Source organism: Cibotium barometz, chromosome 43 (assembly GCF_041138505.1).
Source record: "Cibotium barometz isolate CiBa-2024 chromosome 43, ASM4113850v1, whole genome shotgun sequence".
Lineage (NCBI taxonomy): Eukaryota > Viridiplantae > Streptophyta > Polypodiopsida > Cyatheales > Cibotiaceae > Cibotium > Cibotium barometz.
Genome location: NC_141088.1, coordinates 47,718,164 through 47,731,163, shown reverse-complemented (window position 1 = coordinate 47,731,163; position 13,000 = coordinate 47,718,164).

Genomic DNA, 13,000 nt, shown 5'->3' with positions numbered 1-13,000 from the left:
GTTACTTTTATCATTATTGATTTCTATGCATAAAAGAATATTTTTTTAATTAAAAAAGTGTTACTTTTATCATTATTAATTTCTATGCATAAAAGTATGCATAAAAGAATATTTTTTTATTATAAAAGTGTTGCTTTTATCATTATTGATTTCTATGCATAAAAGTATACATAAAAGAATATATTTTTTTATTATAAAAGTGTTACTTTTATCATAAATAATTTTTATGCATAAAAGATATATTTTTTATATTAAAAGTGTGATTTTCATCATAAATGATTTGTATGCATAAATATATGCATAAAAGAAATTCTTTTATATTAAAAGAGTGATTTTCATCATAAATGATTTGTATGCATAAACATATGCATAAAAGATATTTTTTTATATTTTCATCATAAATGGATTTTATGCATAAATTAGATGCATAAGAGAAATTCTTTTATTCTAAAACTGTAATTCCTACTAAATTGGATTTATGCATGGAAAGATGCATAAAGAATTTATTTTAATCCAAAAGTGTTATTTTCATCAATTTTGATTTTATACATAAATAGATGCATAAAGAATTTTATTTTTAATTCAAAAGAGTTATTCTTATCAATATTGATTTTATGCATAGAAAGATGCATAAAAGATTTATTTTTATTTCGAAAGTATTATTTTCATTGAAATTAAATTTATGCACAGTTAGATGCATAAAAGATTTATTTTTATTTTAAAAGTGTTATGCATAGTAAAATGCAATTTATGCATAGTAAAATGCATAAAAGGTTTATTTTTAATTCGAAAGTGTTATTTTCCTTAAAATTCAACTTATGCCTGAGTAGATGCATAAAAGGATTTTTATAAAAGTGTTATTCCTACTAAAGTTATCTTTATGCCTAATTAGATGCGTAAAGAATCTTTATATCAAAAAATTAGAATTAGATGCGTAAAGAATCTTTATATCAAAAAAATTTAGATGCATAAAGAATCTTTATATCAAAAAATTAGAATTCTCCTACATTCTATAAATAGATGTGATAGGAATCAGATGATGTAAATGGATGTGGGTATGGATGTGGATGTATGGACGTAGATGTGGATGTGGATGTGGATGTGGATGTGAGGATGTGAAAATGGATGTATGAATGTGAATGTGGATGTATGAATGTGGAATGTGGATATGGATGTATGGATGTGAATGTGAATGTGGATGTATGGATTTGGATGTGGATGTAGACGTATGGATGTATAGATGTATGGATGTATGTATGTGGATGTGGATGTGGATGTATGGAAGTATGTATGTGGATGTGGATGTGGATGTATGAATGAGGATGTGAAAATGGATGTATGAATGTGAATGTGAATGTGGATGTATGGATGTGGGTATGGATGTGGATGCATAAATGTAGATATGGAATGTGGATGTGGATGTATGAATGTGGATGTGGAAATGGATGTATGCATGTGGATGTGGATGTGAAAATGGATGTATGGATATGGATGTGGATGTGGATGTGGATATGGATGTATGAATGTGGATGTGGATGTATGGATGTGGATATGGATGTGTATGTATGAATGCAGATGTGGAATTGGATGTATGATGTGGATGTATATGTAGAATAATGAATGCGAATGTGTATGTGAAATGATGTGTCGTCGATATGAGTGAATGGATGAGATGTGATGACATGTGAATTGGGATGTGAATATATGATATGTGATGTGAATGAATCTGAGGTGATGAGATGGAAAATGATGTGTTTGGATGAGAATGAGTACACATATGAATGGAATGTGGAATAAGTAATGTGGACTGATGAGTAGACTGATGAGGGATAATGTGTAAAGACGAGAGTTCAATATAGAAACTGTATTTGTGACCTGTTTGTAAATGACTATTTTATGTCAAGAATGCTGGGGAAGCATTTTGACCGTCTTGTGATTAAGGTCGTGGAAACCTAACTGATAAAGTTGCAACTACTGACGGAGAGTCAATGGAGGACGTCTCGCGTAGCAAGGTCGGCCGAGGTCTTGAGACCAGTTTCAGTTCGATTTAAATGGTGAGCTTCCGGTGTACGGTGGATGAGGGACCAAGGAAGCGGCCTATGAGTGAAGCCCTAGATGACCTGCGAAGGATCCTAGAGGGTGCTAACTATACGGTGCTCGAGCTCTGGGTCGTCTAAGATACCCACATGTGCATCGTGGAAGATATTGGAACAAGGAGTAAGAGTTGTTTTCTGGAACCGGGCATGGATCTGGTTGACTGACCTTGCTGGTCCTCACACGGATGAGTCCATGGCTCTTTTATATGGATCTATTGGTTTATCTTGCTGATCTTCAACGGAGATTCCATCTTGATTTTTATAAGTGATTATATTGCTGGCCCCTGAGTGGACAGATGGTGAGCATTCTGGTTGCCAATGATGCCATAGATACTCCGATGATTGGAAATTAAGATTCAACTAGATATTTTAGAGGATTGTGATCAGTGATACTATGGTTTCATTAAATGATTGTTTTAAAGATGACTGAATCTATGAAAAAGGCAATTTAATATTGGGTGTGTAAGTGGCATGACTGGTGTTAAATTTGCATGAATATCCGGCTAGGGGACCTAGGAACTCTTTTTCCTGGTACCCAGGACAAAACCTAACCAAATTCCTAATTGGATCCCATCTCTACAGTGGTTGGGCGGTTGGCTAACCCATGGGACTGGATGGGGTTAGGCTGGACTGATGGATCCATAAATCGAGACTCAATTTCTATTTAGTTCGATAGATGAAGTAAATCTCGGACAAAAATTGTTCTATGGAAAAAGGATTTGAGGTCGTTTCAGGCTCCGTTTTTGCATTGCAAGTTCTGCACAGGTGTTTTCGTCATTTTCTGCAGAAATTTCAAGAGTGTAGTTTTCTGCAAACAGGCATATGTATTCTATTGTGGATCATGCTACATAGCACGAGTTGTTCTCTGTTTAGTCTTTGCTTCATTACAGGTAGCTTTTGCATCAGTTTCAGTCAATGGCCATGGCTGATAACAACAATGATGTATTTCGCATGTTGTCTGCTAATGACAAATTGGATGGAGATAGCAACTACCCACTTTGGGCATACATGATGTAGCATGTTTTGGTTGCAAAAGGAGTGTGGAACATTGTGGAGGGTATGAATGTATGTCCAGGTTCTGTGGATGTAGGATCTGTTGAGGATGTTGCAGGTTCTAGCAGCTCTACTGTTGCTGCTGTTTTACCCATTGCTGAACAAGCTCCTTGGGATGGTAAAGATGCGTAGGCTCATGCCTTGATTGCACTTTCTGTCAAACGTAACATCACCCCACATATTCGTTCAGCTAGAATAGCAAAACAGGCTTGGGATATTCTAGCTGGTTTGTATGCAGGTCGTAACGAGGCAAAAATCTCTTACCTGCGTAAATAGCTAGAATCGAAGATTATGCAGGAAGATGGTGACATGAATGTTTTTCTTGCTGAGATTAAAGATCTCAAGGAACACTTGATTTTTGCAAGTGAGATTATTCCTGATCATTCTCTTGTGCACACTGTTCTTGATGCTTTACCTGAGTCATATCAGACTTTTGCTTCCACATGGAGACTTGTTACTGAGGACAGACCTGATGTTGTCAAGTATGATACTTTAGTCAACAAGCTCTTGCAAGAAGCACAATCCAGACAAAACAGGGCTAGGCAGCGTGCAGTTGATCAAGCATTTGTTGCTGCCTAGCAGAGAAGAAGTGGTAAGGTAGCCCCTTCCATTGTTTCTTCTCCTATTAGTAGATCTGCAACTTCTTCTCCTTCCACAGGTAGTAACAATAGGTCTGAGAAGGCTCTTGATAAAGGCAAGAAAAAGATCAGGTGCAACTATTGTAAGGCAAATGATCATGTCATTAAGAAATGCCCTAAGCTAAAGGCTAAAGAGGCAAAGAAGAAAGAGTCAAATGCAGCCACAATAGCGGATGCTTCTACAAATGCAGATTCTGCAAATGTTGTGCAGGATACAGAATGGGCGTTTAGCGTGTATTGCCAGTATGACCCATCTGTACATGATGCATGTTTGGCAGTTTCTCTCTCATGTATGGTATTTTGACAGTGGTGCTACAAAGCACATTACCTCGCATCGTGATATGTTCACTTGTCTTGAGGCTGTCCCTAATGGGAATACTGTCACATGTGCCAATAATGCTTCTTACCCAGTGAAGGGCATTGGTAAAATTATGCTTACTGCTGCAAATGGCAGCGCTTTCACACTTTCAGATGCTTTGTATGTGCCAGGGATAAAGAAGAATCTATTGTCTATCTCTGCGCTTGCTAGACTTGGACTTGTAGTCAAATTTGTGGATGACAGATGTACTGTTCATGATTTGACTTCTGGTGATACGATTATTGTATCTGGCACCTTGTTTTGTGGGCTGTATAAGCTCAATTCTTATGACAAGTGTGTGGAAAATTCAGCAAATGCACTTTCTAATGAAAAGGCAGTTTCAGATGCAAAACTATGGCATGCTTGTTTTGGTCATCTGAACTTTGCTAGTTTGCTGCGTTTGTAAAAATTTGATATGGTTGCTTCATTGCCCCCTCTTGAGGCACCATTGAAACATGTTTGTAAAGACTGTATTTTGGGCAAAATGCAACGTTCTACGTTTCCAAAGGATGGTTCTGTGCGGGCCACTCACAAATTGCAACTTGTACATAGTGATGTATGTGGGCCTATGCAAACTCCATCATTTGGTAAACACTTGTACTTCGTGACTTTCATTGATGATTACTCAAGGCATGCATGGGTATATCCACTGAAGGCAAAGTCCGAAGTGTTTTTGTGCTTCAAATAGTTTATGCTTATGGTTGAGAATGTATTGTACTGTGGACACCCTCCATTCTGATCGAGGGGGGGAGTACATGTCTAAAGAGTTTGATGCATTTCTGGCTAGTCGTGGGATAAAACACCAATGTACAGTGCCGTATACCCCTCAGCAAAATGGTGTTGCTGAGAGGAAAAACAGATCACTTATGGAGATGGCACAATGTATGGTCAAGAGCCAAGCTTTGCCACATGCGTTTTGGCTTGAGGCTGTCATGTGTGCTACATATGCACTCAACAGACTAAGGCCTTGTAGTCTATTACTCCATACGAAGCTTGGCATGGCAGGAAGCCTTCTATTGGTCACTTGCGTGTCTTTGGTTGCTTGGCCTATGCTTTAGTGCCTGTGCAACAACACAAAAAATTGGATGATAAGGCTGTCAAATGCATTTTTGTTGGTTACAGTGCTGAGAGAAAGGGTTACAGATTGTATCATCCGCAGTCAAAGCGTATCTTGATTAGTCGAGATGTTGTTTTTGTGGAAGATGTTGTACAGCCTTTGTTATCATGTACCAAAGAGACAGGTGTGAGCTCACGGGATGTATTTGATACGCTGTTGCCTCTGTTTACAGGTGGGAATTCAAATGTAAGTCCTAATGAGGCAAATATTCAGCCTATGCAAATTTTAAACGACATCATAGATCAGCCTATTTCTGATGCAGATTTACAGGATGTAATTTATGAAGATAGGACTGAAAATGAGCAGGCTAGAGGTATGCCTAAATGGTTGGTGTGCAAACCTTGCATGATAGTAAAATTGATGCACCTATATCTAGTCGTACTCGTTCACGTTTTTAGCATGCCTCTTATGCATCAGATTGTTATGCTTTGGCTGTGTCTAGTATGTATGAAGAGGAAGAACCTCTTTCATTTGATGAGGCACAAAAATCAAAAAATTGGTTGGCTGCAATGCAAAGTGAATATGATGCTATAATGAAGAATGGTACATGGTCTTTGTGTAATTTGCCTATTGGTAAAAAGGCCATTGGATGTAAGTGGGTTTTTAAGTTGAAACGAAAGCCAGATGACAGTGTTGATTGCTATAAGGCTAGGCTTGTTGCAAAGGGTTATGCTCAAGAAAAGGGCATTGATTTTGATGAGACCTTTGCTCCCACTTGTCGTATGACTACCATTCATAGCATTTGTGCATTGGCAGCTCATAATGATTGGAATGTATATCAGTTGGACATAAAGACTGCGTTCTTGAATGGAGATTTGCATGAGGAGGTGTATGTGTCGCAGCCTCGTGGTTTTGTTCAAAGAGGGCAGGAAAACAAAGTGTGCAGGTTGAAAAAGGCTTTATATGGTTTAAAGCAAGCTCCACGAGCTTGGTATGAAAAGATACATGCATATTTGACTGCACATGGTTTTCATAATAGTCCAACAGAAAGCACTTTATATGCTAAACATGTGGATGATGTACATCTAATCATTGCTCTCTATGTCGATGACATGCTGCTCACAGGACCAAATGAGAGTCATATTGCTGATTTTTTAAGGCTGATTTGAAGGCTGATTTGAATGCCTCTTTTGAGATGTCAGATTTGGGGCATTTGCATCATTATTTGGGGATACAATATAAGCAGTGTGATGGAGGTATTACTTTGTGTCAGACAAAGTATATTGACATTGTTGCGGAGATTTGGCCTTGAAGACTGCAAGCCTATTGCTACTCCAATGGAGACAGGTTTGAAGTTGAGTCTTCATGATGCTGGAGATCACTTTGATGTCACACTCTATCAGACAGCTGTTGGTTGCCTCATTTATGTATGCATTACGAGGCTGGACATTCAATTTGCAGTCTCACAAGTGAGCAGGTTTATGCATGGCCCAGGATCTCAGCATTGGAAGGCAGTTAAATGCATCTTTCGTTACTTGAGTGGCACCATACATCTTGGGTTGTTTTATCCCAAGGGGGGATCGTTGTTTGCCGCCAGATTTACATGCTTTTTCGGACTCAGATTGGGCTGGTTGCTATGACACAAGAGTGTCCACAAGTGGTTTTTGTTTCATGCTCGGTAGCTCACTCATATCTTGGTTGAGCAAGGAGCAACCTACTGTGGCCACTTCTAGTTGTGAAGCTGAGTACAGGGCAGCTTTCATAGCTACGGTTGAGTGTGTGTGGCTTAGACGGCTTACGACTTACTTGGGTGTTGGACAGGAGTCTGTCACCTCTGTCTTCACTGACAGTCAGAGCGCATTGGTAGTTGCAAGAAACCTAGTTTTTCATGCTTGCACAAAGCACATTGAGGTGTATTATCACTATGTCAGGGAGAGACTCTCAGCAGCAGGAGAGATCAAGGAGAGACTCTCAGCAGGAGAGATCAACTTGGCCTATGTGCCAACATAGGACAACCTCGCTGATCTTATCAGCTTGGCCTATGTGCCAACACAGGACAACCTCACCGATCTTTTTACAAAGGCGCTTCCTCGTGAGAAGTTCGAAGCTTTCCGCAAAGCTTTGGGCTTGCTCCCCTTTGTGGACTGATGATCTACTTCGGGCATGGCACTCCCCTATACATGAGTGCCAGCTCTCGTTCACAACATCACTCCCAAGGGGGATTTGTTACCATCATATATATATAGGCAGTGATGTGTGTGAACACACTTAGGACCGCCGGGGCACTTTTTCCCTCTTTAGGAGGTTTTTTCCCCCGGCTTGGCTAACTTATCTTTTGTACATTGACACAATCTAATACATTGTGTGTTGTGTGTATTCTTTCTTCTTCTTCTCCAAGCTTTGTGTGCTTTCTTGCAACCCTAATTCCAACACTTATTAATATAAGTTTCCCTAAAACAGAAGTTCAAAAAGATTTTCAGAAGGTGCATTAGAAATTAAGTTTAATTTGTTCAAGAGGCATTATCCTGGGGGTCAAGATTTTTCGAAATTTTAAATTAAGGTTCCTATAGACCAATAAGATTCATTCAAATGTAGGGAGGAGATAAATGAAGAAATAAAAGGAAAATCTCCCCAAAAATGAGTAAATACTCACATAAGATGAAGAGTTGACTAAGGACAAGGTTAATAGTTAAAAAAGAGAGATATTTAGAAGAAATGATGCATTTTTGACACCTCGGTATGGGAGAATTTTCCTCATGAAGGAGGCGCCTATTTCACATGCTTGAATGAGTTTTAGACTCCCAAATAATGAGATATTTTTATCTCTCCTCTCTCTTGTTTCAACTAGATCCAAAAAGTGAGCAAAACTGACCCAAAAATGGTCAAAAATTGACCAAACTAATCTGGAAAATTCTAGAATCAATTGGCTTGGTTAGAAGCTTACTTTTTTCTATAAATAGAAGCCTTCCCCTTTGTTGAAACTCAATAGTGCTTTGCACTGTTACCCTGCCTCTCCCAAGTACCAAAAACTATGAATTTTACTCATAATTCATTAGTTTTTGACCTTCCCTCTTCTAAAAGATTGGTGGCCACTCTTGTTTCAAACAAGAGTAGAACCCTCAAACCATCAAGCCAAAGGAAAGCTCTCAAATTATCTATTTTCTATTTCTTCTCTTTTCTATTTCTTTTATGGTTTTTTTTATGATTTTTGTCTTCTCTAAATTGAATGGATGTTATGCCTCGTTGAAAAAAGGCATTCCCCTCTCTTCTTTAGTAAATCCAACCATTCTCTATCCTAGATGATGGATTATTGGATGAAATCAAGTTTTTCTTAAAGTTATTTTAAATAAGTAGAAAATGTTTACACAAATGATTTAAATACTCCTGGTGAACTTCTAATTAATTTTAGTGAGTTAAAAATTTAAAAATATTCAGCCATACAAAGAAGGTTATGGCGAAATTTTTTGAAAACTTATGAAATAAATTTCATCTTTTATTAATCAAAAAGAGTAATCCCCATTGTTAGAGTATTCTAAAAGTGTCATTTTCATTCATGCATAGAAAGATGCATCTTGATTAATTTTTATAAAATAATGATTTTCAATAGAATTAAATTCTATGTATAGAAAGATACATATTGATGATTTTTTATTATGAAAGTGTTACTTTCTTCATTATGGATTTTTATGCATAAAATTATATTTTTTTATTATAAAAGCGTTACTTTCATCATATTGATTTTTATGCATAAAAGAATTTTTTTTATTATAAAAGGGTTACTTTTATCATTATTGATTGCTATGCATAAAAGTATGCATAAAAGAATATTGTTTTATTATAAAAGTGTTACTTTTATCATTATTGATTTCTATGCATAAAAGAATATTTTTTATTATAAAAGTGTTATTTTTATCATTATTGATTTCTATGCATAAAAGAATTTTTTTATTATAAAAGTGTTACTTTTATCATTATTGATTTCTATGCATAAAGTATGCATAAAAGAATATTTTTTTATTATAAAAGTGTTACTTTAATCATAAATGATTTTTATGCATAAACATATGCATAAAAGATTTTTTTTATATCAAAAGTGTGATTTTCATCATAAACAATTTTTATGCATAAAAGATATTTTTTTATATTAAAAGTGTGATTTTTATCATAAATAATTTTTATGCATAAACATATGCATAAAAGATATTTTGTTATATTAAAAGTGTGATTTTCATCATAAATGATTTTTATGCATAAATGGATGCCTAAAAGAAATTCTTTTATATTAAAAGAGTGATTTTTATCATAAATGATTTATATGCATAAACATATGCATAAAAGATATTTTTTAATATTAAAAGTGTGATTTTCATCATAAATGGATTTTATGCATAAATTAGATGCATAAGAGAAATTCTTTTATTCTAAAAGTGTAATTCCTACTAAATTAGATTTTTGCATGGAAAGATGCATAAAGAATTTATTTTTAATCCAAAAGAGTTATTCTCATCAATTTTGATTTTATGCATAAATAGATGCATAAAGAATTTTATTTTTAATTCAAAAGAGTTATTCTCATCAATTTTGATTTTATGCATAGAAAGATGCATAAAGATTTTATTTTTAATTCAAAAGAGTTATTCTTATCAATAATGATTTTATGCATAGAAAGATGTATAAAAGATTTATTTTTATTCCGAAAGTATTATTTTCATTGAAATTAAATTTATGCATAATTAGATGCATAAAAGATTTATTTTTATTTTGAAAGTGTTATTCTCATTAAAATGGAATTTATGCATAGTAAAATGCATAAAAGGTTTATTTTTAATTCAAAAGTGTTATTTTCCTTAAAATTAAACTTATGCCTAAATAGATGCATAAAAGGATTTTTATAAAAGTGTTATTCCTACTAAGGTGGTCTTTATACCTAATTAGATGCGTAAAGAATCTTTATATCAAAAAAAATTTAGAATTCTCCTACATTCTATAACTAGATATGATAAGATGTGATAGGAATCAGATAGATGTAAATGGATGTGGGTATGGATGTGGATGTATGGATATAGATGTGGAATGTGGAAATGGATGTATGGATGTGAATGTGGATATGGATGTGGATGTATGAATGTAGATATGGATGTGGATGTATGAATGTGAATGTGAATGTGGATATGGATGTATGAATGTGGAATGTGGATATGGATGTATCGATGTGAATGTGGATGTGGATGTGGATGTGGATGTGGATGTGGATGTGGATGTGGATGTGGATGTATAGATGTATGTATGTGGATGTAGATGTGGATGTATGAATGAGGATGTGAAAATGGATGTATGAATGTGGATGTGAAAATGGATGTATGGATGTAGATGTGGATGTATGGATGTGGATGTATAGATGTAGATATGGAATGTGGATGTGGATGTATGAATGTGGAATGTGGATATGGATGTATGAATGTGGAATGTGGATATGGATGTATGGATGTAAATGTGAATGTGGATGTATGGATGTGGATATATAGATGTAGATATGGAATGTGGATGTGTATGTATGAATGCGGATGTGGAACTGGATGTATGATGTGGATGTACGAATGTGGATGTGTATGTAGAATAATGAATGTGAATGTGTATGTGAAATGATGTGTCGTTGATATGAGTGAATGGATGAGATGTGATGACATGTGAATTGGGATGTGAATATATGATGTGTGATGTGAATGAATCTGAGGTGATGTGATGGAAAATGATGTGATTGGATGAGAATGAGTACAAATATGAATGGAATGTGGAATAAGTAATGTGGACTGATGAGGGATAATGTGGAAAGACGAGAGTTCAATATAGAAACTGTAATTGTGACCTGTTTGTAAATGACTATTTTATGTCAAGAATGCTAGGAAAGCATTGTGACCGTCTTGTGATTAAGGTCGTAGTAGAGACCTAACTGATAAAGTTGCAACTGCTATAATAAGGGAGAGTCGATGGAGGACGTCTCGCGTAGCAAGGTCGGTCGAGGTCTTGACCAGCCATGGTGAGCTTCCGGTACGGTGGATGAGGGACCAAGGAAGTGGCCTATGAGTGAAGCGCTAGGTGACCTACGAAGGATCCTAGAGGGTGCTGACCATACGGTGCTTGGGCTCTGGGTCGTCGAAGATACCCACACGTGCATCGTGGAAGATATTGGAACAAGGAGTAAGAGTTGTTTTCTGAAACCGAGTATGGATCTGGTTGATTGACCTTGCTGGTCCTCAACTAATGAGTCCATAGCTCTCTTATATGGATCTGTTGGTTGATCTTGCTGATCTTCAACGAGCATTCCATCTTGATTTTCATAAGTGATTATCTGCCGGGTACTATGAGCTAGGATCTATAGAAAAGGCCCCTGAGTGAACAGGTGGTGAGCGTTCTGGTTGCCAATGATGCCATAGATACTCCGATGAAGGAATGATTGGAAATTAAGATTCAACCGGATACTTGGAAGTTTATGATCAGTAACACTATGATTTCATTAAATGACTGAATTAAATACATTTGAATCTAGGAAAAAGGCAATTTGATATTGGGTGTGTAAGTGGTGTGACTAGAGTTAAATTTGCTTGAAAATCCGGCTAGGGGGCCTGGGAACTCTTTTCCCTGGTACTCGGGACAAAACCTAACCAAATTCCTAATTGGATCCCATCACTACAGTGGTTGGGCGGTTGGCTAACCCATGGGACTGGATGGGGTTAGGCTGGACTGGTGGATCCATAAATCGAGATTCAATTTCTATTTAGTTCGATAGATGAAGTAAATCTCGGACAAAAATTGTTCTATGGAAAAGAATCAACGGTAGTGCCTCTCAATGAGGAAAAAAGTGTTGGTCTCTATGATCCAAGTACAGTCTTTTTCCCTGATCTGACTATGGGACTTACAGGTTCGGTCAAATGAGCTCAGTTAGTTAACGCTTTTGACTACATTAGGGAAAAGTTATCCTGGTGGAATCGCCTGTGCTTTCCAGACAAAGGAAGTTTTTCGGGTTCGGTTTTGGAAAAACTGATGGATTAGTCTCTTGTCCGGATATCCGTGGGCGAGGCCCCAAGTGTGGGACCCTGCCCTGTGCAAGAAGTGCTACTTCCACTGCTAGCACCCCTAAAATTGTGGCACAGTGGGGACAAGGATCTTACAGCTGGGGCCATTATTATGACAATTGATGGTTAGGAGATGGTCAGAGGTTGAAGCGTGAGTGTTGGAGGTGGTTCCACTTCCATTTGTTCTATCTTTATTTCCTTTATGTCTACCTTTTCTCTTTTTTCCTCATCTAATGACCTTGCTTCTTTTGATGAGCTTTTGTCCTTGCTCATTGTTTAATTAACAAAACCCTAATCACAAGCCTTGTGGGTTTTCTACTTCTCTATTCCCTTTATATCCTTGGAGGTATAAGCCAATTCATGCCAAGGAATACTGCTCAATCGTACAACAAGGTTTGAAAGACTAGAGAAGAGGGACCACGACCCTAAAGAAATTACATGAGCTATACATGGAAGAGTTTATCTCAGGATTATAGGAGGTGAGGAATAAGAAGGACAAGGAATTTGTAGACTCGGTGTATAAAATGACTCAAGATATTGTGTAGGAATGGGAGAAAAGAAGCCAAGAATTAATGTAACACACACAAACTGTTGCAGTTAGAAATCAGAGTGTCCACATTTCCCCCGAGGATGGTGCAAAGAATGAAGACCCCGAAAAATGAAAGCTTCCCTTGGGAGGCTGAAGGACTATTCCGAGCCCAAGTGCAAAAAAATGAGCTAGCTGA